Source organism: Saccopteryx leptura, chromosome 3 (assembly GCF_036850995.1).
Source record: "Saccopteryx leptura isolate mSacLep1 chromosome 3, mSacLep1_pri_phased_curated, whole genome shotgun sequence".
Lineage (NCBI taxonomy): Eukaryota > Metazoa > Chordata > Mammalia > Chiroptera > Emballonuridae > Saccopteryx > Saccopteryx leptura.
The window spans coordinates 10,485,468-10,508,998 of NC_089505.1; positions in this window are offsets into that span (position 1 = coordinate 10,485,468).

Consider the following 23,531-nt stretch of genomic DNA (forward strand, 5'->3'; position numbering starts at 1 on the left):
GTGTGTCACAAGAATTCCTAAAACATGAAATACCTGAGTAGTCAGGGACACAGACCTCTTTTCCTTTAGTTGGTCAAATAAAAAAAATGATACCAACCAATACAATAATAGCCATCTGGTGTGAATAAATCAAATCAAAATCATATCTTTTTTTTTTTGTCTGACAAAAAAATGTATTTGTGTGTGTGTGTGTGTGCCACAGAAGTTTAGTAATTAGTTGATGTGTACCATGAGATGAAAAAGGTTGAAAACTGCTGGTTGGTATGCAGTGATCTAATTTTTATAAAATCATGAAACTAGCCCTGGCTGGGTAATTTAGTTAGGGCATCATCCCAATATGTCAAGGGCACATACAAGAATCAACTGGTGACAGCATAACGACCTGGAACAATGAATTAGTCTCTCTCTCTCTCTCTCTCTCTCTCTCTCTTTCCTCTCTCTCTAAAATCAATAAATGAATTTTTTTTAAATCATGGGTCTGTATATGTAAATATAGATAACACATGTCATCAGGGGTGTTTTGTGCAATTTTTAACTTTTCTCCATTAGGCTTTTCTGCATCGGTCCATGGTTTTAATAGGCAAGTGAGTGGATAGAGTCAAGTGGGAATAAATTTACAGAACAAGGAAAGAATGTAGTTCAGGGCAGAACCTCGGGGAATGCTGGTATTTAAGGGACATAGGCAACAAAGACGGATCAGTGAGACAGGAGAAGACCCGCGGTATAACTCCAAAGAAGACCTGAAGGGCCAGGTTTCAGAAGGAACAGGGTGCACGCCAGTGTTAAACCCAGAGAGCTGTGCGGAGGTCCGCGCGGAGAAGGAGACAGAAGACCCGCGGTATAACTCCAAAGAAGACCTGAAGGGCCAGGTTTCAGAAGGAACAGGGTGCACGCCAGTGTTAAACCCAGAGAGCTGTGCGGAGGTCCGCGCGGAGAAGGAGACAGAAGACCCGCGGTATAACTCCAAAGAAGACCTGAAGGGCCAGGTTTCAGAAGGAACAGGGTGCACGCCAGTGTTAAACCCTACAGAGCTGTGCGGAAGTCCGCGCGGAGAAGGAGACAGGAGAAGACCCGCAGTATAACTCCAAAGAAGACCTGAAGGGCCAGGTTTCAGAAGGAACAGGGTGCACGCCAGTGTTAAACCCTACAGAGCTGTGCGGAGGTCCGCGCGGAGGTCTGCCCTGAGCGCGTTGCTCTGGGAAGCTGGGAAGCGCTGTCTTCTAGGAGCAGTTTGAAGGAGTGGTGGGGCCACTCTGTAAGGGTCTGTGGAAAGAATGAGCAGCGAGGAAGGAAGGCAGCACAGCCATGAAGAGTGAAAAGAATTAGGGACCTTCAGGTATTGAAGCACACTGTCATCATCACACTAAGAATAGCCTGAATACAAACTGCAGGATGTGGAGATGCCAGTTACCCTAGAAACCAGGGCAGAGTGCCTTAGCAACGTGTACCGAGCTGCTATATTCTGCACAATACCTAACATGTTTCTGGGTCCATTCCAGTGTAAACTGTCGATTAGCCTGTAGTCTTTGCTTACAGGGATGGCAGCAACCAGCACAAGTTGTTAATATAATAGAAAGGTTCCATAATGTGACAGAAAGTGTTTGTCAACTCATTTGACCACAGGGAACACACTTTCTTGTCTGGTTTCCCTATTTAGCCAGGTTCCCTCCGGATGAGGACACACACACGCAAGCTAAAGAGACAAAGACAGAAGACGAGGGAAAGGGAGAAGGCATATATTTAGAAGTGTGCCAGGCACCCCTCTATCTTAGCCAGGTAGCCCTAAGACGACATATCACCAATAATATGACGTATAATATAACTGACTTATCATATTCACATATTATAAGAATATGCTTTATATATGTACAGTTACCAATCTATGTATTGAGTACCAGGTCCTAAGCAGCATACTCCCCCGTTTACTTGAATTATTTACTTTTTATGCAATCCCAATTAGGTAGGTACTGTTACTATCCCCTTTTTATAGATGAGGCTTAGAAAAAGTTATGTTATTTGAAACCACGAAGACTCCTTGGTTTAAGGTCATTTCCTGGCAACTGCTGAGGGCACAAAGTGACATGTGACCTTTGACATTCTCTGGTTGATGGCCCCGCACTGCGCTCATGCGCATTAGGCAGGCACAGGGTTTTGGACACTTACATGCGGTGAGGAGGGGCCAGGTGTTCCCTCCCGGCGGAACAACCATAAGATTTCTGAAAGGAGCTACCTTTAAACTCTGGCTTTGAAGGGTGGGAAGAATTTTAATAAGTGGAGAGTCTTTTGACCACAAAATCAAAAACATCCATCTATTTTTTTCTGCCTTTCTTTGTGTTGTGCCTTCCCAATTCTTTTGAAGCTCTCTCTCTCAACAACAGGGCGCCGCCATCTTTTTATTCCCATCGCCTTTCATTTCCTTTAGAAGTCTGAAATTCCCTGGCAATAGCGGCCCGAGCTGGGCATGCCCAGATGCCAATGCGGGCTGTAATTGCTAAGCAGCAGTGGCGAGGACAACCTGGTCCTAGTGACTTCAGGAGAGGACAGAAGCTACTTTGCTTTGGATGGGTGTCTCTGAACACTGTGCTGACCAGCTTCTAGGAGGGGCATTGTCCAGGCAACCAGAATTCGCTCCACAGGCATTGCTGGGCATAGCTCTGTCCCAGGATGGAGCTGCTACCTGTCTGAAGTCACCTTGAATTATTGTCTGTTACGTGAAATTTAAAGTGCTTTGTCTCTTTAAAGTTGGAGGATGGAGGGAGAGAGTGGTCAGTTTCACACGTGTGAGCTGGTGGTGGAGTCCTGCTCTGGCCCCACCGTCTGTCTGGGCACCCTCCGAGCTCTTTCTAGCACCAGTATCTGACTCTTGTGTCTTTCATATCTGTCTCGGATTGGTTGAGTTGCTTTACCAGAAAGCAGAAAGTAATTGTTAAAATAGATGTTCTTAAAAAGATTAAAAACACTTTCCACTTGTTTGCCATCAGAAGTCTATAATTCCGTAATCTGGATAACACAGTAATCAGAGGGAGGGGAATATGTTTTAGAAGGGTCAGCAAGTAGTGAGTCATGTCTGGACCCCGATAGAAAACAAGTCAAATATATTGAAAAATATCACAGAGTCATTTCCTCTTATCAAAGATAGATTATTAACTATGAGAAGAAAAACTATGATAGTTGATATCAGTCTGCTGAAAGAATCCGTAACACCTTAAGAAAAAAGCTCTCAATAGACCAAAACTAAACATTTGATTGCTGTGCCAGATGTTCACATTTTTTACTTATAGAAAAGGCTTAAGCTATTTTGAAACCTCATTCAAAGCATATGTAGGATATGAGGATCTATATCCTTGTATTCAGAAAGGGAGTTTAGTTTTAATAACATTTTACATTATATAATTTTTTTTAAAAACTTCATTTCTAGAATTATGAAAAATAAGATACTAAAATGATTTCAACTAAGTATTCCTAGAGTAGGCCGGGCCATCACAAGTAAAAGACCACTCACAACCTTACCTCTAACCTGTGGCCCCAGGTAATGTAACCCAAAGAATGCAGCAAGGGGTGCTCTGAGAACCACAGCAACTGAATCTTCACACGTTTTCTCCGTGATCTTACAGTATTTTTAAACCTGGATACCTAATGTGCCATTCTTCCCAGCTAGAAAATAATGCTATTTTTATGATTGTTTCCTATGGAAACCATTTCCCTGAGGCATGGCAATTGCCGTATCTGAACAGCGTGGTATTTATTTTAGCTGCTTTCCCTTGTTGAGCCTTGAATGACACAAACACGTATTTTACCCCAGGGGAATCTTCAAGGCTAATCCCTGCCCATTGGGGGAATCATCTGATGCTGCCAAAGCCACACTCTCAGCCACTAAGCAGCCAGGGAAAACCATTCCGTTCCCCAAAGACCAGTTTGAGGAGTCTCAGGTCCTCAGGGACCAATGGAAAGTTACAGAAGCTGTGACCAAGTTGTCAGAACTCGCAAAGCTGCCGAGGTCAAATGTCAAATAAAGCAGTAAGGCCCAGAAAATGCACAAGCATCACAGGAAGCCTCCTGCTTGCCCTGGAGAGAAGGAATAGTCCCTTCGCAGAATGCATATTTCTGACAACACAGTGTTCTTCTTTAAACATTAAAGAATGGGAAACTTCTACTTGCACCTATGTATGAATGGCTTGTATTAGACCAACTCTGACGCAAATATGGCTATACACCCCGCCCCCCTGCAAATAAAAAAGCTACTAAAATGCCTGACTTGTGGTGGCGCAGTGCGTAAAGCGTCGACCTGGAATGCTGATGTCGCCGATTTGAAATCCTGGGCTTGCCCGGTCAGGGCATATACGATAAGTAATCAGTGAACAGCTCAAGTGAAGCAACTATGAGTTTATATTTCTTCCTCCAATCCCCTCTTTCTCCTCTCTCTACAAAATCAATAAATAAAACTTAAAAAAAAAAGGCAACTAAAACAATGAGTAATGAAAGCAGCCAGGACGTAAGGGGTCAAGATCTTGGAGAGAAATAAAATGCATTGAGGTGAGCCAGATAGATGATAGATAGATAGATGATAGATAGATAGATAGATAGATGATAGATAGATAGATAGATAGATAGATAGATAGATAGATAGATAGATAGGTGATAGAGATATAGACACAGATAGATACATATAGAGACAGATACAAACATACTCTAGTACTGCAGGAGTCTCACTTACTGGTCTAAGGAGATAAAAAAAAAGTGGACTTCCGGGCTATAAAACTAAAAGGATTTAAGGAGCCAGCATCCTGGAGAACTGAACCCCACATTCCTTGTGCAATTTCCCCTCAAGGCATTGATCTAATTTTAAACTAAGTAGACACAGTCCGACAGGTAGAAATGGAGCAACCACACAGCAGAAAGCTGCTCAGACTAAAAGGGTCACTGGAGATGCTAACAGTCTCGTGATGATAGGAAGACAAAACTTGGGATTCAGGACCCTCTAATAAAGGAGAGTCCTGGCATACACTCCAAACATTCAACTGAGACCACTGAGGCGCCACAGCTAGGGGTGAGGGTGAGATAACTCAGAGACAGAACAGCCCTCACGGAACCTGAAACTCAGCTCCAATCTGCTCCGTTCCAGGTTGGATCATGGTGATCTGCTTGTCAAAATAAGGTTAAGCTCCCTCTGTAGGATGGTCACCACCATCACCTAGACTCTCTATAACTTACTGTACACAATGTCCACCATTCAATCCAAATTACGGGCCATGACAGAAAATATGAGCAATGGCCAAAATCCAAGAGTGAAAGGAAAGCTAAGACAATAGAAAATCACATGTGGTCCAAACACTGAGGTCCTCAAACTCAGACTTCAAAATAAGCATGATTGAAATGGTCACGGAAATAAATTAAAATAGCAGGTGCGGCAAAAGGAGGTTTACAGTTGTTCATTTGGAAAATAATACAATAATTAATTATTAATAATACAGTGATAACGCTAGCCAAGTGGCTGAGTGGACTGGGTGCCGTCCTGGTGTGCTGAGGTTGTGGCTTCGATTCCCAGTCAGGGCACATACGAGAAACAACAAATAAGTTAATGACTAAGTGTCTCCATAGCACTGGACAAAGAGCAAAAACTCTAGGACCAGACAGAGCTCTGATCTAAGCAAGAGCGTGAGGTGGGCAAGTTTGTGGGTAGAGAGAGGTCTGGGGCTGTGTCGGGTGTGGTCTGGTTCTATCCGACGTTGGCCCCTGGCACCGAGTACACCTTTTTTAGGAGGAGTGTGTGTGGCCCCAATCTCCTTTTGACCTTGTAAGCAGAGGAAGTCCTCCATCCCTTCTAGAGAGGCAGCAGCATGTCCTGTTGCTTGTCCCCAACGCCACATGGGCAGCCCCTGCGCTAGTCTCATAAAAGCAACAGGGACCCCTGAGTCCCCTGAGCAGATACTTTAGGAAACTGGAGCGGAGGAAGGGACACCAGACTTGCAAACTGGGTTTTCCTTGTGCCTCCAAGTTCAAACTACAACTCTCCGTCTTCTGACACATCTAGTAAAACCTGAATAATTAACTTTACTTTTTCTTTCATTAATGACCAATTATATCAATTTGAACAGACTAAGCTTCCTTAAACACCACTGCCATTTACATCTTGTTAATTAAAGTTCTGCAAATATGTAAAACCGTAGTTATAAATCTAACATTCACTTTTCTTTTGAATTACTTCAAATGCCTATTCTAAGCAACAAAGCTTTTCCAAGTACTTAAATAACTGTAATAAATCTAAGAAATTAAACTCTGAATACTGTGACTCTCAAGTTCACTTAAATATTCCAATTAGTTTATAAATATAATCAAATATTTGTACTTAGTTTAAATCACATTTCTAAAATAATTTCCTTAATTACACATTTAAAACTGGAATCACAAGGCTAGTCTATCTTTGTTCTAGTATGTTCAGTTCTATTACAAACACTGCAATCCAAGTACATCCAGATATCGCCAGTGGTTTCTAATGTATTCCTAAACTACACAAAAGTCTGAGTACTAAGGTTTCATTTACTTCAATATCTCCATGCCTAACTCTCAACTTTCCTAGGGCTAGAAATACAGCTTGCCCATTGCGGGAGTAATTTCATCATTACCTGAACACCGGGGTGGCTTCTCAGGTGTTGAGGTCTCTCGCTGGCCAGGCAGCCGCGTCCTGGGGGAGACTGCATTCGTCCCGGGGCTCCTTCCCGGACTGGTGGTGGACCCGTGAGCCTTTCTTGTCCCTGGACAGCAGGGGACTCCAAGTCCTCACACTGCAGAGTGTGTGCATCTTGAAGATGCCTGGGTTCAGTGGTAGAGCGTCGGCCTAGCGTGCGGAGGACCCGGGTTTGATTCCCGGCCAGGGCACACAGGAGAAGCGCCCATTTGCTTCTCCACCCCTCCGCTGCGCTTTCCTCTCTGTCTCTCTCTTCCCCTCCCGCAGCCAAGGCTCCATTGGAGCAAAGATGGCCCGGGCGCTGGGGATGGCTCTGTGGCCTCTGCCCCAGGCGCTAGAGTGGCTCTGGTCGCAACATGGCGATGCCCCGGAGGGGCAGAGCATCGCCCCCTGGTGGGCAGAGCGTTGCCCCCTGGAGGGCGTGCCGGGTGGATCCCGGTCGGGCGCATGCGGGAGTCTGTCTGACTGTCTCTCCCTGTTTCCAGCTTCAGAAAAATAAAAAAAATAAAAATAAAAAAATAAAGATGCCTGGGTTCGAGCGGCAGCATTACCTACTCTTCCCACACTTCCTTCCACATTCCTGCCTCGTGGGCCATGATGGAAGGCCACCTGAATCCCCACTCAGGTTTCAGGTACCGCTCTCTAATCCCTCCGGACCTGCTTGAAATGGAATCCCTCCATCTTCCTGTGTGGCCAGGCCACAACTCGTACATTGAAATCTGATTGGTTCTTCACCCGGGCCATGCTGCTGTCCGGCTCCGTCATCAGGCTGGCTCTGCAGTGTCCCTGCACGGCACCCTGCTGGAGCCCTCTCTAGGGGCCTGCTGACCGCGGTCACCCAGACCAGAAGCGGCACCGCTCTCTGTGTTCAAACACGCCTCCAAACTACGGGTCTGAACACAGCAGCTGCACTTCCGGTTAGTGAAGGTGACCACAGAGTGACTGGCTGAAAGAGTGTACGTTGCAGACATCCGTCCTAGCAGGTACCAGTCATGTATTCACTTCACAAACATTCTGAGCACAGACGTATGCCAGGGAGTGTGAATATAGCGATGAACAAGAACTACCAAGTTCCTCCCATCGTCCCCGTGAGAAACCAGACAATAAGCAACATAACTGGCTCCCCCAGTTGCCTCTCAGATCCACAGTCCTCCTGTGGCTGAGGACCCCAACAGCTGCCCTCTATACCCCGGGCATTTGCACGGGCCAGCCCAGTTTGGGGCAGTGCCTGCCGCCAGCTCTGAATCTGCTCTCCGGGGATAGAAGACTTCCGCCCTAGCTGGCTATGTGACTGGAGCAACAGATGACTGATTCAATGGACAACAGTTTCCTCCTTTCCTCCTGTGTCAGACAGGGATAACTGTCCCTACTCCATGCTGTGGGGGTTAAATGAGCCCACTGAGTTAAAGCACCTGGCACAGCACCAGACAATGAGACATGCTTGATAAACGGTAGCACTGTCTTCAGTATATGCATTTAAAATTTTAGGTATATGACTAGTTAGCTCAGCTACCATAATAGCATGCCACAGACTGGGGGTCCTAAACAATAGAAATTTATTTCTTACTGTTCTGGAAGCTGAAATTTCTTATTGATCTGGAAGTCCAAGATCAAGATGCCCACATGGCCGGGCTCTGGTGTGGGCTCTCCTCCTGGCTTGCAGACAGCTGCCCTCTCACTGTGTACTCAAGTGGTGGAGAGAGAGAACAAGAACCAGTCTCTCCCTCTTTACGAAGGCACTAATCTCATCCCGGGGGCCCCACCCTTGTGACTTTATCTAACCTCGTTATCTCCCAAATTCTTACCTCCAAATTTTATCACATTGGGAAGCAGGGCCCCAACAGATGAATTTTGGGGATACACAAACATTCAGCCTGTAACAGTATGATTTTCTAAAATTTCACTGGGCTGGACACTCTTTTAATCTCTTGAAAAGGATACATTCCTGAAACCATTTGTAGCTGAACCTTGAGGCAGCCTAGCCAACCATTGTCGAAATTGTCCTCCATGTGTTATCTTCTTTTAAAGAACAAAACATTCCTTCAGAGAGTGAGCTGGTTGTCCTCCACGTGTGTCCTCAGATCCACTCCTCACCTTCCCTGCTTTTCTCTGTGCTCCCAGGAGCTCTGTGAGGTCCCTTTCAGCTGGCTTCTGCTAGCGTTTGGCCAGTTGGAGGCCTCGGAGCACAGTGGAGGGCAGAGTCAGGGCTGTCTTTTTCCGTTCCTTTTGCGCTTTGGTGCCTGAGTCTGGGGGCGGCAACATCCTTACAGGCGACACCACCTGCCACACAAAATGAGTGCCTTCTATGCCTTCTACCTGACTTCAAGTATCACTGGGCCCCTCTTTTCCTTCAGGCCCGGGGTTTATAACAGTTTTCCACCGCTGTAGCCTCTGGGCGCCTTGACCTCTCTCACTGGTCCCCAATACCCTGCCTGCTCCCCTGCAGAGTCCCTCCATTAAACCATCTTCTGTTGAACCACCTGAGGTGTTTTCTGTCTCCTGCTGGGACCCTGGATTGAGAGATATACAGTGTGTCCGTGAAGTCATGGTGCACTTTTGACCGGTCACAGGAAAGCAACAAAAGACGACAGAAATGTGAAATCTGCACCAAATAAAAGGAAAACTGTCCCAGTTTTATACCTATTCAGTGCAGTTTGATGTGGGCTCACGCACAGATTTTTTAGGGCTCCTTAGGTAGCTATCCTGTATAGCCTCTACAGACTCGTCACTGACTGATGGCCTACCAGAATGGGGTTTCTCCACCAAACTGCTGGTTTCCTTCAACTGCTTATCCCACCGAGTAATGTTATTCCTATGTGGTGGCGCTTCATTATAAACGCGCCGATATTCATGTTGCACTTTGGTCACAGATTCAAATTTAGTGAGCCACAGAACACACTAAACTTTCCTCTGTACCGTCCACATCTCGACTGGCATGGCCGTGGGCTGCTCTGCTGTATACACGGTGTTATGTCATCATCTGTGCATGCGCACATGCTGCCACGTCGTCCTACAGAAACTGGGAGGGTTTTCCTTTTATTTGGTGCAGATTTCACATTTCTATCATCTTTTGTTGCTTTCCTGTGACCGGTCTAAAGTGCACCATGACTTTACAGACACACTGTACTTACAATAAATTTCAATATTTTTCCATGCAACCTACCTCTCTATCAGTCATGCTCTTAATAAAATACTTTCCATCATGAAGAATGAAATCCCAGAGAACTTCCAACCAGCACATGCAGCTTTTGCAAGGTTGTGACAATAACTGCCATAGGGAAATAATCATTTTTTAGTGTGACTTGGAAGTGAGACTGAGAAATACAGTGAATGAAATCCAGTCCTTGCTCATGGCTTGATATTAAGAAATATGAAAAATAGGAAGTTCAAAGGGGTCAGTCCAGGAATTTGCAGAATCAAGTTCTCCAGAGACCATTTGTTGTTGCTCCATTGCCTTCTCCCTACTTCCTCCCTTATACCAGATGCTAATTATTTTTCTACAGGACTCCGGCACTTACCCCTCAGTCAATTCTTGGGGGCTTCCATGAGGCGTACCCTCATCCCAACCCCCAACAATCTTGGATATCAGGGAAATAAGATTGCTCTGATAGAGTTCAACTTTAAATCACTGGCACTGACCAGAACAGAGATGCAGAGCCACCTTAAAAAGCAAAAGGACCCTTAGAACTAACTGTAAGGCTTGGCTTTAGTTTGACCGAATACATTCAAATATCCAAAGCAAAAATATGGCGGTCGAAGAGGCCAGCTAACGGAGGCCACAGACGCAGACATCGACTGTGCTCCAGGAATTACCATGCAGAGGAGCGAGCCTGCATCACTCGGAAGGTTCTGATCTCCTTCTAGCCAGGCAGACACCTCTGCTTATCTCAGCCAGATACTGTCAGATAATCAATTTTCCCAGTTCCTCGATTTCAACTCTGGGCTCACCAAGAAATAGTTTTACAGTCATGATTTCCTTCTTTCACAAGCCATGCATGTTCATTACAGAAATAATCAGGAGATGGGGACCGAGCCCAGGGATGACGTTAACACAAACAACTCGTTCGTTACTTAATAACGAATAATGAACATTTTTGTATGTCAAAAAATATGCCTCTGCTACAGCAGGTTAATGGAGACACTGTTTAGGTGGAGCAGTTCTATAATTTATTTAAGCAGAGCGCCATTATTGCCCATTTCTTCCATTTCCATAATTTTGCAATTGCCAACAGCCCTGCATGAGACGCTCTTGCAGCAAATCTCTGCACTTCATTAGCCATTTCTCTGCACAGATTTCAAAGGGTATGAGCGTTCCGAGGCTACTGAGACATCTTGTCAGATTGCTTTCCAGAAGGGTAATTGCTCCAGTGTTTGCCACCTTTTATAACTAATAAATCATTAGGTTTATTTTAAGTTGTATTTTTCTGATTACTAGTGAATCTGAACTTTTTTTTTCATGGATGTGTTAGACATTTAAATTTCTTTTAATCTTACTGTTCATAGTCTTTGCCCATTTTTATTGGAGTATCTGTCTCTTATTTATTATAAAGGTCTTTATAGTAATATGAATTTAACTTTTGTGAGATATATTGCAAATATTTTTCCCTGTTTGTTGTCTTTTATTAAACTGAAGAAACAAATATGGCTGGGGAGTAAAATCAGCATAAAATAAATGCTAATAAAAGTGAAAAAAAAAAAGAATGGTCAAGAGATTTTTGAAAAAGCAGTATCAGTAATATGCTCAGACTCAGTTAGGAATAAATTTGACGATTATGTAACAGAAAACTGAACTCCACTGGCTTAAACAGAAAGGACTTATTTCAAATCGAGACTTATGGACATAGATTAAAGGGAAGTGATTATTACCAGGGGTGGGGGCAAGGGAGAGAAGAGTAAAGAAGGACAAACTTAAGGTCACAGAAAATGATTTGACTTTGGTGATGGGCACACAACACAATCAACAGCTCAAATGCTAGAAAGATGTTTACCTGAATCCTATATACTCTTATTGATCAATGTCACTCAATTAAATTTAATTTTTAAAAAAGACAAAAGGGGCCCTGGCCGGTTGGCTCAGTGGTAGAGCATCAGCCTGGCGTGCAGGGGTCCCAGGTTCGATTCCCGGCCAGGGCACACAGGAGAAGCGCCCATCTGCTTCTCCATCCCTCCCCCCCTCCTTCCTCTCTGTCTCTCTCTTCCCCTCCCGCAGCCAAGGCTCCATTGGAGCAAGGATGGCCTGGGCGCTGGGGATGGCTCCTTGGCCTCTGCCTCAGGCACTAGAGTGGCTCTGGTCGCAACAGAGTGACACCCCAGAGGGGCAGAGCATTGCCCCCTGGTAGGCAGAGCATTGCCCCTGGTGGGCGTGCCGGGTGGATCCCGGTAAGGCGCATGCGGGAGTCTGTCTGACTGTCTCTCCCCATTTCCAGCTTCAGAAAAATACCAAAAAAAAAAAAAAAAAAGACAAAAGGGACTTATCTCACATAACAAGTTATTAGAGAGGCAGCAGCTAGAACTGGTTCAGAGAGTAGGCACATGTGAGGGTTCACATCCCTGCCCTCTACTGGCCCTCTCCTGCTTCTCATCTTATGATCACTAAATGGCTGCTTCAGCACCAGCCATCAGGTCTGCATTCCTGGCAGAAGGAGGAAGAGTAGAGAAAAAGACAATACCAGCTGACTCTTGCTTATTCCCATTGGCCAGAACTGGTCATATGGTCACTCCCAGCAACAAGTGAGGAGCAGGTAAGAGAGGAGGAAAGATAGACTTGATCCTGGCCTGTGGTGGTACAGTAGATAGAGCATCAACCTGGAACACTGAGATGGCCAGTTCAAATCCCCAGGCTTGCCCAGTCAAGGCACTGCCATGTGACAAACAAGCAATGTACAACTAAGTGAAGCAACTATGAATTAACACTTCTCCATTTGTAAAATCAATAAATAAAGTCTTTTTTTAAATTTTAAAAAAGGAAAGATGTAATTGAGCAAATTTGTACTGTCTGCTATAGATTAGTTTTAAGATTTATATAGCCTGACCAGGCAGTAGCGCAGTAGATAGAGTGTCGGACTGGATGCGGAGGACCCAGTTCGAGACCCCGAGGTCGCCAGCTTGAGTGCAGGCTCATCTGGCTTGAGCAAAAAGCTCACCAGGTTGGACCCAAGGTCGCTGGCTTGAGCAAGGGGTTACTCGGTCTGCTGTAGGCCCGCGGTCAAGGCACATATGAGAAAGCAATCAATGAACAACTAAGGTGTCACAACAAAAAACTGATGATTGATGCTTCTCATCTCTCTCCGTTCCTGTCTGTCTGTCCCTATCTATCCCTCTCTCTGACTCTTTCTCTCTGTCTCTGTAGTAAAAAAAAAATAAAAAGAAAAGAAAAAAAGATTTATATAGTCAAATCAGTGTATATTTAGTCCATTGGTTTCCTGCTTAGGAAGTTCTTCCTCAACTCAAGGATATGTTCTAGTATCTTTTTCCGTTGCTTCTATGGTTTCATTATACCATGAAGTAGGATTCAAACTTTTTTCCAGATAATAGGCTGGCTAGTTGTCCCCAAATCACTTTTTTACTTTCTCCACCAATTTGAAATGTCTTAATTGTTCACTAAGCTGTTAGATACACAAGTCCAGTTTGGTACTTACTATTCTGTTCCATGGATCTAGTTAGTTACTCCTGTGTTATGGCCGTACTTTACTGTAATTTATGGTGCATTTCAACATTGCAGGGAAAGTCTTCACTCATGATACTGCTTTTTCAAAAATCTCTTGACCATTCTTTTTTTTTTTTTCACTTTTATTAGCATTTATTTTATGCTGATTTTACTCCCCAGCCATATTTGTTTCTTCAGTTTCTTCTGGGACGCCTTTTCTCCTGTGCAGCCTCCTCTTCTGGTTTAGGGACAGTCTGCCTCTATCAGTGAGGACCATCTCAGCGTGGCAGTGTGCTCGGGTCTGGGCAGTGCCCACGAGCTCCGTAAACTCTGTGCCGCATCTTGGGAGCTTTGTTCACCTGGAAGCGCTCAATAACCACAGAATCAACATCTAACCCTGAAGTTCAGCACCGCTCCTCCATTTTAAACACGTGTAGCCAGGGTGGTGGAAAGAGACCTGCAGCACAAACTTGGGGCTTTCTTCCAGGTGAGACATAAGTAAATACACCGGGCATAGATGCGCAACCAGCTTTAAGTACAACCAACCTCATCATTACAGTCATGAGAGAAAGGACTTGGTCAAACATCTACTAACACAGCAGTACAGTATTACCCAGAGTTCTGTTTGACCCACCAGTGATGTGGCCGGCTGAGGGGACAGCGCTCCAGGAGAGCTGGGTGTATTAGGGAGAAGCCAGGGCCTGGATTAACTATGACTCCTGCAATGAAAGGCACCGTGGGCTGGGGGTGCGGGGCTGGAACTCACCCCAAATTATAATGCCATTGAGCTCCTGGCATCCACGTGGGCCTCGGCTTCTGTAGAGTATGTGAGTGGGGAGCATGTGGAACACACGTGCAGGTGTTCAGTGACCTGCCAGTGTTAAACAACTTTATGTGAGAGAAGGGTGGAATTTTCCATTTCTACCAAAGGGCTAGCCATGAGGGCTAGTGACAGTATCATGAAAGATCACTATAGTTACGGTGTGGTAGCCAGGGGAACTGCGGCCAAGTAGGAGAAGTTAAAGGACAGCTTCGGGACACAGGAGAGAACAGCAGTCAAAACATGAGCTGCCATATGCATTGCAGGTGGGGGCGACCATGCCACGCATGGGGCTCCCCATGCGCAGCGTTGCCGGCCCACAGATGGCTGTCTTTGGGTCTGGTGATCTTGATCCAGTTTGCTTTGGCCAGGGAAACTGGGTCAGGGGACATGAAACAAGGAAACTCAGCAAGGGGAACTGTGTATAGCTGTTGTCCTCAGAACTGAGGATGCGACTGGCACACATCACATCATGGACTCTCCCCAGCACATACTGCTCCCATAACCACAGCACCTAGAACTCTTGCAAAGAGAGATTATGTTTCAAATAGAATGTGCCCAAGCCAACTGGTTGTCCTACAGTCAGGAGTCAAGATGAACCTGCTGCTGACTCTGTAATTAGGAGAATTTCAGTGAAATCCTTCCTGGATACAAGATGATCCACTATACGACCTCTCAAGGTCACTTCCATTTCCATGGTCATGCAACTTTGTGAAAAGCAACCAAATAAGGATAAATAAACAGCAGGGTTTGAAATAGTAAGTCTAATTCTACTGTAAGTCAGTCTATTTTGGTTTCTCAACTATACCGATTCAGAATGTGCTTTGGGGGACTGCGTTTTTCTTCCTAATTGATTGGAATGTAGATTATTTGTGACCATTTCTGCATCCTCCCCTCCCCCAGCCCCCCAACAAATAGCTCTATTTCTTCTCTTAGAATGTGAAGAATAGCTCTAAATTTAACATGGGAAAGTGAGAGGTTATTTTTGGCTTAAGTAGAATTAAAGCCTCCATCCCCGAGTGAAATCTGGTCTTTGCTCTTCCAACCACCCTTCGGGTTAAGACTGACAGTAGAGTGGAGACAGGACATTTTCAATCTGACCTTGAGCTACAAGAGGAAGGATAGACACAGCTCTCTGTCCTCTAAACAAAGCAGCCTCGGTTCTCCAGACTCTGCTAGATCATTGAGTGGCAAGCAGAAAGAATCCTAGTGAGCAATCAGTTCAGTATTTCTCAAACTACAGACTATGGTGCACAAGACGCTCCCAAACAAAGGATTCCAGGGACAAACAACTTACAGAATCATTGTTTACTGTGTCCTCCTCATGAAGACTTTGAGGAACCCTGAAGCAAAGAAGCTTGTTGTATTGTCTGTCATACTCATTTGATCCTAACCTCCCGCCCCCAATACCTAACAGCTTCTGTAGCTGGCGTGCCACAAGATGTTTTGAGGAGTTCCGATCTAGTTAACACTTCCTTCATTTTACAGAGGAACAAATAAGGCCTGTATTAAGACTCATAGAAATAATCTCTCTCTCTCTGTCTCTCTCTCTGTCTCTCTCTCTCTCTCTCTCTCTCTCTCTCACACACACACACACACACACACACACACACACACACACACACACACACCTTACTGGCAGGGCTGGGAACTAGACCTTGGCTTCCAGACCACTGGTTCAGGATTTTTCTATCACCTTGAAAGAGGCATCATTAAGGCTGCTAGCTTTGATGTGTCCCCGAGCACATTTTCATTGTCTGGAATTTGAGGTTGTATTTATTTATAGTGCACCCAGCAATGAATCCATCAAATGCTGTGAGTGTTTTAAAAAGGGCATTGGACCCGGTACGTTGACCTAAATAAAACACTTTCTTTTAAATGGCATGTAATTTACTATATAATAAAATATTTTATCATGTGCTATAATCACATTCTAAGAGGTTATTTCTTTTATATGTGAGAGTAAATCAAAGGGGTCAAATCTCAGTTAAATATGTGACAAAAATGGAAATAGACTGCCCAGCGAGAAGTAACCACAGACATTTCTTCTGTAATGCAGAGCACAAGAGTTGGAAAGCCAAAATTATAAAAAATTGCCCAAAGGCCATATCTATCTATCTACCTACCTACCTACCTACCAAGTGGTGCATATATATATATAAAATATATAGATAAATACACATATAAAATATATGGATATATATAAAATATATAGATAAATATATAAAATATATAGATAAATATATATATAAAATTCAAGTGGTTTGAGCCTTGAATACCCTTCAGGAGTATTTTTCCGACTGTTCCCTGACTCCCAAAGGCATTTTGAATCTGCGCTGCTTTTGCCACACAAGTGTGTGAGTCTCCGGCCCGGATGCGTAGGATCTTCCTCGAGATTCATTTTTCTGCCTTAGCACACTGAGGTACAAGACACTCTCCCATCCGTCGGGGTATTTTAAATTGGTTTCAAGCCTCTGAATATCAAGTTTTAAAATGTCATCTTTCCAAAGCCAGTTCTGCCCACGTGCTGCCTCTTTGTGAGCCGGCAAAGGTGACCCTTCTTGGGGGCAGTGGGAGCCCGGCACCAGGCACAAGGCTTGGTGAGCAGAATGCAGGCTGGATTCCAGCCCCACCTGCCCCATACCTTTCCCGGAACTGCCACATGAAGGTCCTCCCGCGAATGAGTAAGTTATGCAGCTAAAGGCAGAGGCCCCTGCTTCTCTCCCTCTCCTCCACCCCCGTAGGGCTCAGCCAGTTCCCACCTGCAGACCCCGCCTCCATCCTGACCAGAGTCAGGCTCTGTCCACGGACCTCGGGCCTCACAACTAGCTTGCCCAGCACCACGGCGCTCCGAGTCTGATCACTGGGCTCCTGAGCACGGTCTCATTTTAGCACCCTCGCTATTTTAACTGGGTCTGTGCCTTGCAATGACCAGGTACTCCCCTGGATCTTTGGCTCTGCACTGGGCTGGGATGCTGGGATCCATGGAGGAGTCTCTTGGTGACGCCAGCCTTCCTGCCTGAGGTCTGGACTCCCTCCCTGGCCCTGGACCCCAGGATGCTATGGTCCCTATTTAGAAATTTTTATACTTCATCTCACAAGCCGGCCACCTGGACTGCAGACCTCTCTTGCCATGGACCCCAAGCCACATGCTTTGTCTTCCAGAACAAACCTACTGGCCACCCAGTGATTTGCTGGGGCCTCAGCTGCTGAGCCTACTTCTGGGAACACCCCCTGCCCCACAACCCGCTCTGAACTCTGAGACCCGTCAGTCCGGGGTCAGCGAAGATGCAGACCACCCTCCTAGGCCCTCTCTACCCACATGGACAATGACAGCTGACATTCAGAGGGGTGACCTGAAGCACTGACGATTTCATAAAAAAGAAATAAAAAATGTTGCTTTAGTCCATGTTTGACTTATTATTGAAGGAAGCTGAAGAATTACAGTGAGAAAGAATATCAGCCAGAAAGGATGAAATAAAAAAAGATGCTTTTTATAAGATTCTCACTTAGAAAAGTAAGGTTCTGGAATTATAAGCACAGCAAGCTGAGGGCTGTGCATCTTTACGTCAACCACAGGAAATCCAGTGCCCAAGACCATAATAGGTGCTCAGTTAATGTTTGCTGAATGAATGCAACCTTAAATCAATCTAAACACAGTATTTGATCATGAAAGGTTTCATTAGTTTAGGTAGTCATTCTTTCATCATACATGTTATTATTAGTCACATACACTGTTTTTTTAAATATTTTGTAGTTTATAATTTTTTTTTTTGTATTTTTCTGAAGCTGGAAATGGGGAGAGACAGTTAGACAGACTCCCGCATGCGCCTGACCAGGATCCATCCGGCACGCCCACCAGGGGCCACGCTCTGCCCACCAGGGGGCGATGCTCTGCCCCTCCAGGGCGTCGCTCTGCCGCGACCAGAGCCACTCTAGCGCCTGGGGCAGAGGCCAAGGAGCCATCCCCAGCGCCCGGGCCACCTTTGCTCCAATGGAGCCTTGGCTGCGGGAGGGGAAGAGAGAGACAGAGAGGAAGGGGGGGGGGTGGAGAAGCAATGGGCGCTTCTCCTATGTGCCCTGGCCGGGAATCGAACCTGGGTTCCCCACACGCCAGGCCGACGCTCTACCGCTGAGCCAACCGGCCAGGGCCATAATTTTTAATACATCAGAGTAGGAGAAGATAATTAGAAATATTAACACGCAATAAATGTAATAAGCATTAGTGACACAGTGGTCAATATTGTGGATCTTAATAGAAATGTGAGTGGAACATATTTACCTGTGTACAAAGTCCAGGTAAGATGATAAGGCACAGAGGGAAACAGACTTTACCTAGGACGATGATAAAGGCTTTTCTGTGACCGGATACACACGGGGCCAAACAAAACAATGCTTTATATTGTCAGAACACTTGACATTTACAAAATGCTTGAACATATGTAATCCTACTTGACATTCACAAGAAGATAGAAGAACGTAAAGGAAATTATATGAATCCTTCTCTTATTAGAAAAATATCTAGTGGTTTGTGAAATACAACATCTTTCGAAGAGATTTCTGCTTTATTGTTAATAGTAATGATTCATGGAAAGAGACAGGAAAGGTACTCTCTGCAATAAAAAAAAAAAAAAATGGAAAAGAAGGAGCCTGTAACAGCAACTTCCATTTACGGTGATGAAGACAGACTTCTATTATTCAACCTGGGACAGTTATGCAGTTCAATTCTAAGAGATAAGTAATGAGATGCCCGGAAGTGAGTAATGAGACTCAAGCTTTGGACATCTAGTTTCAGCTCACTGAAGAGGAATTATGACCACGCTTACCATTTATATTGCACTATATTGATTGTAGTGCACATCAATGTAGCTATAACTCTGGGAGCCCAGGGCAGCAGCTATTGGGAAGAATTCAAGAGGCTCTATCTAAGAGAGCCAGAGCAAACGGAAAGATGCAAATGCCATGTGGGTTTCTGGGCGGCCCAGTCTTTTCTTACAATGTGTGCTTCTCACTTGGCTCACTTTCCAGGAGTGCTGTCCCCAGATATCCTGCTGGGGAGTTTGGTGAGTTACTCCAGAAACCTACATATTTCTATTTAAACAGAAGAATCCTTCTTTTAAACAAGATGACCCATTTCTAAAGTATTTTTATTGTTTTTCTTCCTTTCTTGTCTTTTTCACAAAAGTAATAAAAGTCCTTTGCTAAAGTTTTTTTCAAATATTATAGAAATACATAAAAATGTTGCTTTGGCCAGCATTTTACTTATTAAGGAATAAAGTAGAAGAAATACAATTAGCACAGCAATTTTCAACTGGTGTGCCACAAGAATTTTTAAAACATGGAATACCTGACTAATCAGGGGCACTGACCTCTTTTCCCTTAGATTGCCAAATTTTAAATGACAACAGCCAACTCAACAATAGCCCTTAGGTGTGAATGCCATCTCATATAATAGAGCTGAATCTTATTGGTCACATTGCGTTATAAGGTTGCGTCTGATTGGTTATTTCTTGGCACCAGACATCCTTATTATACAAGTATGGGCATTTGATTTTTTTAAAAGTCACTTTGGAGCAAAAAGGGTTTATTATTATCTTTTGTAAATCCATCAAAATTACATCTATTTTTTGTCAAATCAGCAAAAGATATATTTTTTTGGTGTGCTACAGAATTTTAGTAATTAGTTTATGTGTGCCATGAGATGGAAAAGATTGAGAATCACTGAATTAGCAAGTTTCACCTTCCCACTTCCTTCAAGTTAGCCTCTTTTTTTTTTTTTTTTTTTTTTTTTTTGCATTTTTCGTAAGCTGGAAACAGGGAGAGACAGTCAGACAGACTCCCGCATGCGCCCGACTGGGATCCACCCGGCACGCCCACCATGGGGCGACGCTCTGCCCACCAGGGGGCGATGCTCTGCCCATCCTGGGCGTCGCCATGTTGCGACCAGAGCCACTCTAGCGCCTGAGGCAGAGGCCACAGAGCCATCCCCAGCGCCCGGGCCATCTTTGCTCCAATGGAGCCTTGGCTGCGGGAGGGGAATAGAGAGACAGAGAGGAAGGCGCGGCGGAGGGGTGGAGAAGCAAATGGGCGCTTCTCCTGTGTGCCCTGGCCGGGAATCGAACCCGGGTCCTCCTCACGCTAGGCCGACGCTCTACCGCTGAGCCAACCGGCCAGGGCTAGTTAGCCTCTTTTAATCATTCGGTGTAGCCTGGCTTGTAGTGGCGCAGTGGAGAGAGCATCAACTTGGAATGCTGGGTCGCAGATTTAAAACCCTGGGTTTGGCCCATCAAGGCACATATGACGAGCAATCAATGAACGACTAAAGTGAAGCAACTATGAGTTGATGTTTTTCATTCCTCACCCCTCTCTCTGTCCTCTGTTTCTGTAAAATTAATAAGTAAAATCTAAAAATATTAAGTGTAAAGTCTGGTAGATATTTTCTCCTATGCGCACACTTAGTCAACTTTGAAAGCTCTCTGCACTATATATTGATATATATTTCTTTTTCTTGCGAGAGAGACAGAGAGATGAGAAGCATTAACTTGTAGTCGCGTTAACTTATGTTGTTTACTGATTGCTTCTCATACGTGCCTTGACTGGGGGACTCCAGCCAAGCCACTGACCCTCTTGCTCAAGCCAGTGACCTTGGGCTTCAAGCCAGCTACTTTTGGGCTTAAACCAGAAATTATGGGCTCATGTCTATGATCCCACGCTCAAGCCTGTGACCCTGCACTCAAGCTGGTGACCTTGGGGCTTGAACCTGGGACCTCAGCGTCCCAGTTCAACACTTTATCCACTGCGCCACCACCAGTCAGGCTCTGCACTATATTTCTGACAAATATCTTGTATCAAGCAGCGGGGAGGAGAATGACCAATAATATATTACGCTTGTCAGATTTAAAAACCAAGTTAGCCTCATACAGTACTTTAAGCAGAGAGAAATTGAAGCTCCAAAAATATTTTAAAAATAAATGGAAGAAACACCCATCAGTGTCTGGAATGAGCTAGAGTGAGGGCTACCCAAATTCTGGGAACTTGAATGCCAGCAGGTTTCTAGCTGTCAAAACTTGAAATCAAATTTGCAGGGGCCAAATGTTTGAAATAAGAATGTGGCCAGACACACCGCTGATGCGGATTTCAGTTGACTAAAACAAACACCAAAATAGCAACAGAGTCTGTCTCAGAAACTTGCTTTCCCAGCAGCCCCTGGGCTTGCAGGAAATTTCTATTACATTTTCCTAAAAGGGAATCATGCTTCCACTGAAATGACAGTCCTGCTCAAATAGCACGGAACACCAAAGTTCCACAACTTTCTGATCACTGGTTTCCACACTTGGAAATGCTTGTGTTACTGATTCAGCACTGGTATGTATCCCTGTCTTGTATAGACTGTGTTTCCCAAATATTTCCATTTGGAGTGTGTATCATGCATTTCTATAGAAACCATCTACATGCAATTTGGGGGTTCCTAAAGCAGGCAAGATAATTAGATGGTACCTGATGTATCCAATTCTGTGTACTGTGGAAATATGAGACCTTGGGTAACACTATCTTTATAAAATGTTTTCTTTAAACATTCTAACTTGGGATGCTTGGAATGTGGTTCTAATCGCAGGGCCAGAAGCTCCCTGTCCTGTGCCTTGCAGGTTTTCCGGGCCCTAGAATCACCATCTTCCAGGACCTGGGACAGAGGGAGTGGCAGGAGCCTAGAGCAAGTGAGGAATGGGGTTATAATTTCCCACAAGCATGTCCTGAGCTAGGAGCTCTCAGTCCCTCCTCCTGGGGTGTGCATCTGAGAAAGATCTTCAAAACGCAAACTGCTCACCTAAGGCAAAGATTACCCATTGGTTTGCTCTAATTGCCTCCTCCACCCTCTGTATTCTGGGAAAGTAGGGAGGAGTAAAATTGTCCTTTATTTTGGGGAGTTAGAAAGAAGGTGGAAATTTGTGGGCTGCATTCTCAGGAATAAAAGTAGGGTGTGTAGTTACTGTCTCAAAATAGAGACAGGCCGTAAAGTATATGTAGTTACTGTCTCAAAATAGAGACAGGCCGTAAAGTACTGGACGCTGTACTGTTCCTAGATTCAAAGATGCTATCATCTCTCTTCTGTTCCTTTCAGTAAATAGTAGTAAAATCCTTAAAATAAAACATTTCTGTGCATTGTGGGGAGACAGCAAAGACAGAGTGAATGGAGGAGGCTGCACATTCTCTAAGTGTTAAAGTGAATTTTAAAAGGTGTAACCTATAAGAATATGGCAGAGAGAAGACGTTACCCAACTGGAACCAGCAGCACCGGCATCACCCAGGATCTTATTAGACATGAAAGTTGTCAGGGCCCACTCCACCCCAACTGACACAGCAGTTCTGGGAGGGAGGCCCCACCGCCTTTGGCCTACAAGCCCTTCCAGGTGAGTCCAATGATCAAGGTCCAACTTGAGGACCACTGGGCAGTGGGCATGGACTCCAACAAAGCTGCCTTTAAGTCCTGGCTCTGAGGCTGAGCAGCTGAGTTGAGCTAGTTAATCTCAGCAACCCTGTGAGGTAGGTATTATCAGTTTCTTTATTTTACAGGTAACCCAACCAAGTTCACATAGCTGCAAAGTGGTTTAGGACCTGAGCCCAGGTTTGAGCTACTAATTGCATTTAACTGATACGTTTATTTACTCTTTCACCCAGTATTTATTTAATATGAATGACTAGGTAATCTGAGAGGTGAGGAAGACAAAAATGAATCAAGATCTCCATCCCCATTCTCAAGAAGACTATGACTTTCATTGTTGTTGTTGGTCAGAATGAACAAATGACTGATCCAATTGCCTCATTTTAAAAGATGATGTCATGCGCCTGTGTTTGAGAGGCTGAAAAGGTTTTCTATGACTACCAGCCTCCTCCTCTCAATGATCATTTACGGACTCCACCACCGTCAGCAAATCCGCGCCCAGACAGTGAAGAGCAGGCCTGGCTGACAAGAGTTTTCAGGCCTGGAACAGCCCCAGCGTGGCCTTGAACCCTCTGAGTGCGGTCCTCTGCTCTCCCTGTCGGGTTGTACCATTCACTTCAGTTCAGCCAAAATAGCCATTCAGTCCCGTCCATAGGCCGATCCATCAAAACCTTAGGGAAGGAGTCACATCACCCAAGAGCTGGTAGGCTGACTCTCTTCCAGGGGTAGAACCTGTCACTTACACCTAAGGTGACGACTGTTAGGAATTTCCCAGGAAACGACAGAGAAAAGACTGAGGGCCTGCTTCTTAGGATCGTGAGATGCTAGTGCTGGGCCAACCCTTGCGTGAGCTCCAGGGTCTCCGACCAGGCAGGAACCGGCTCCTGGCGCAGTCTGTCCGCCTTCCCTGCCTCCTTCAGTCAGGGCCGGTCCTTGTTTC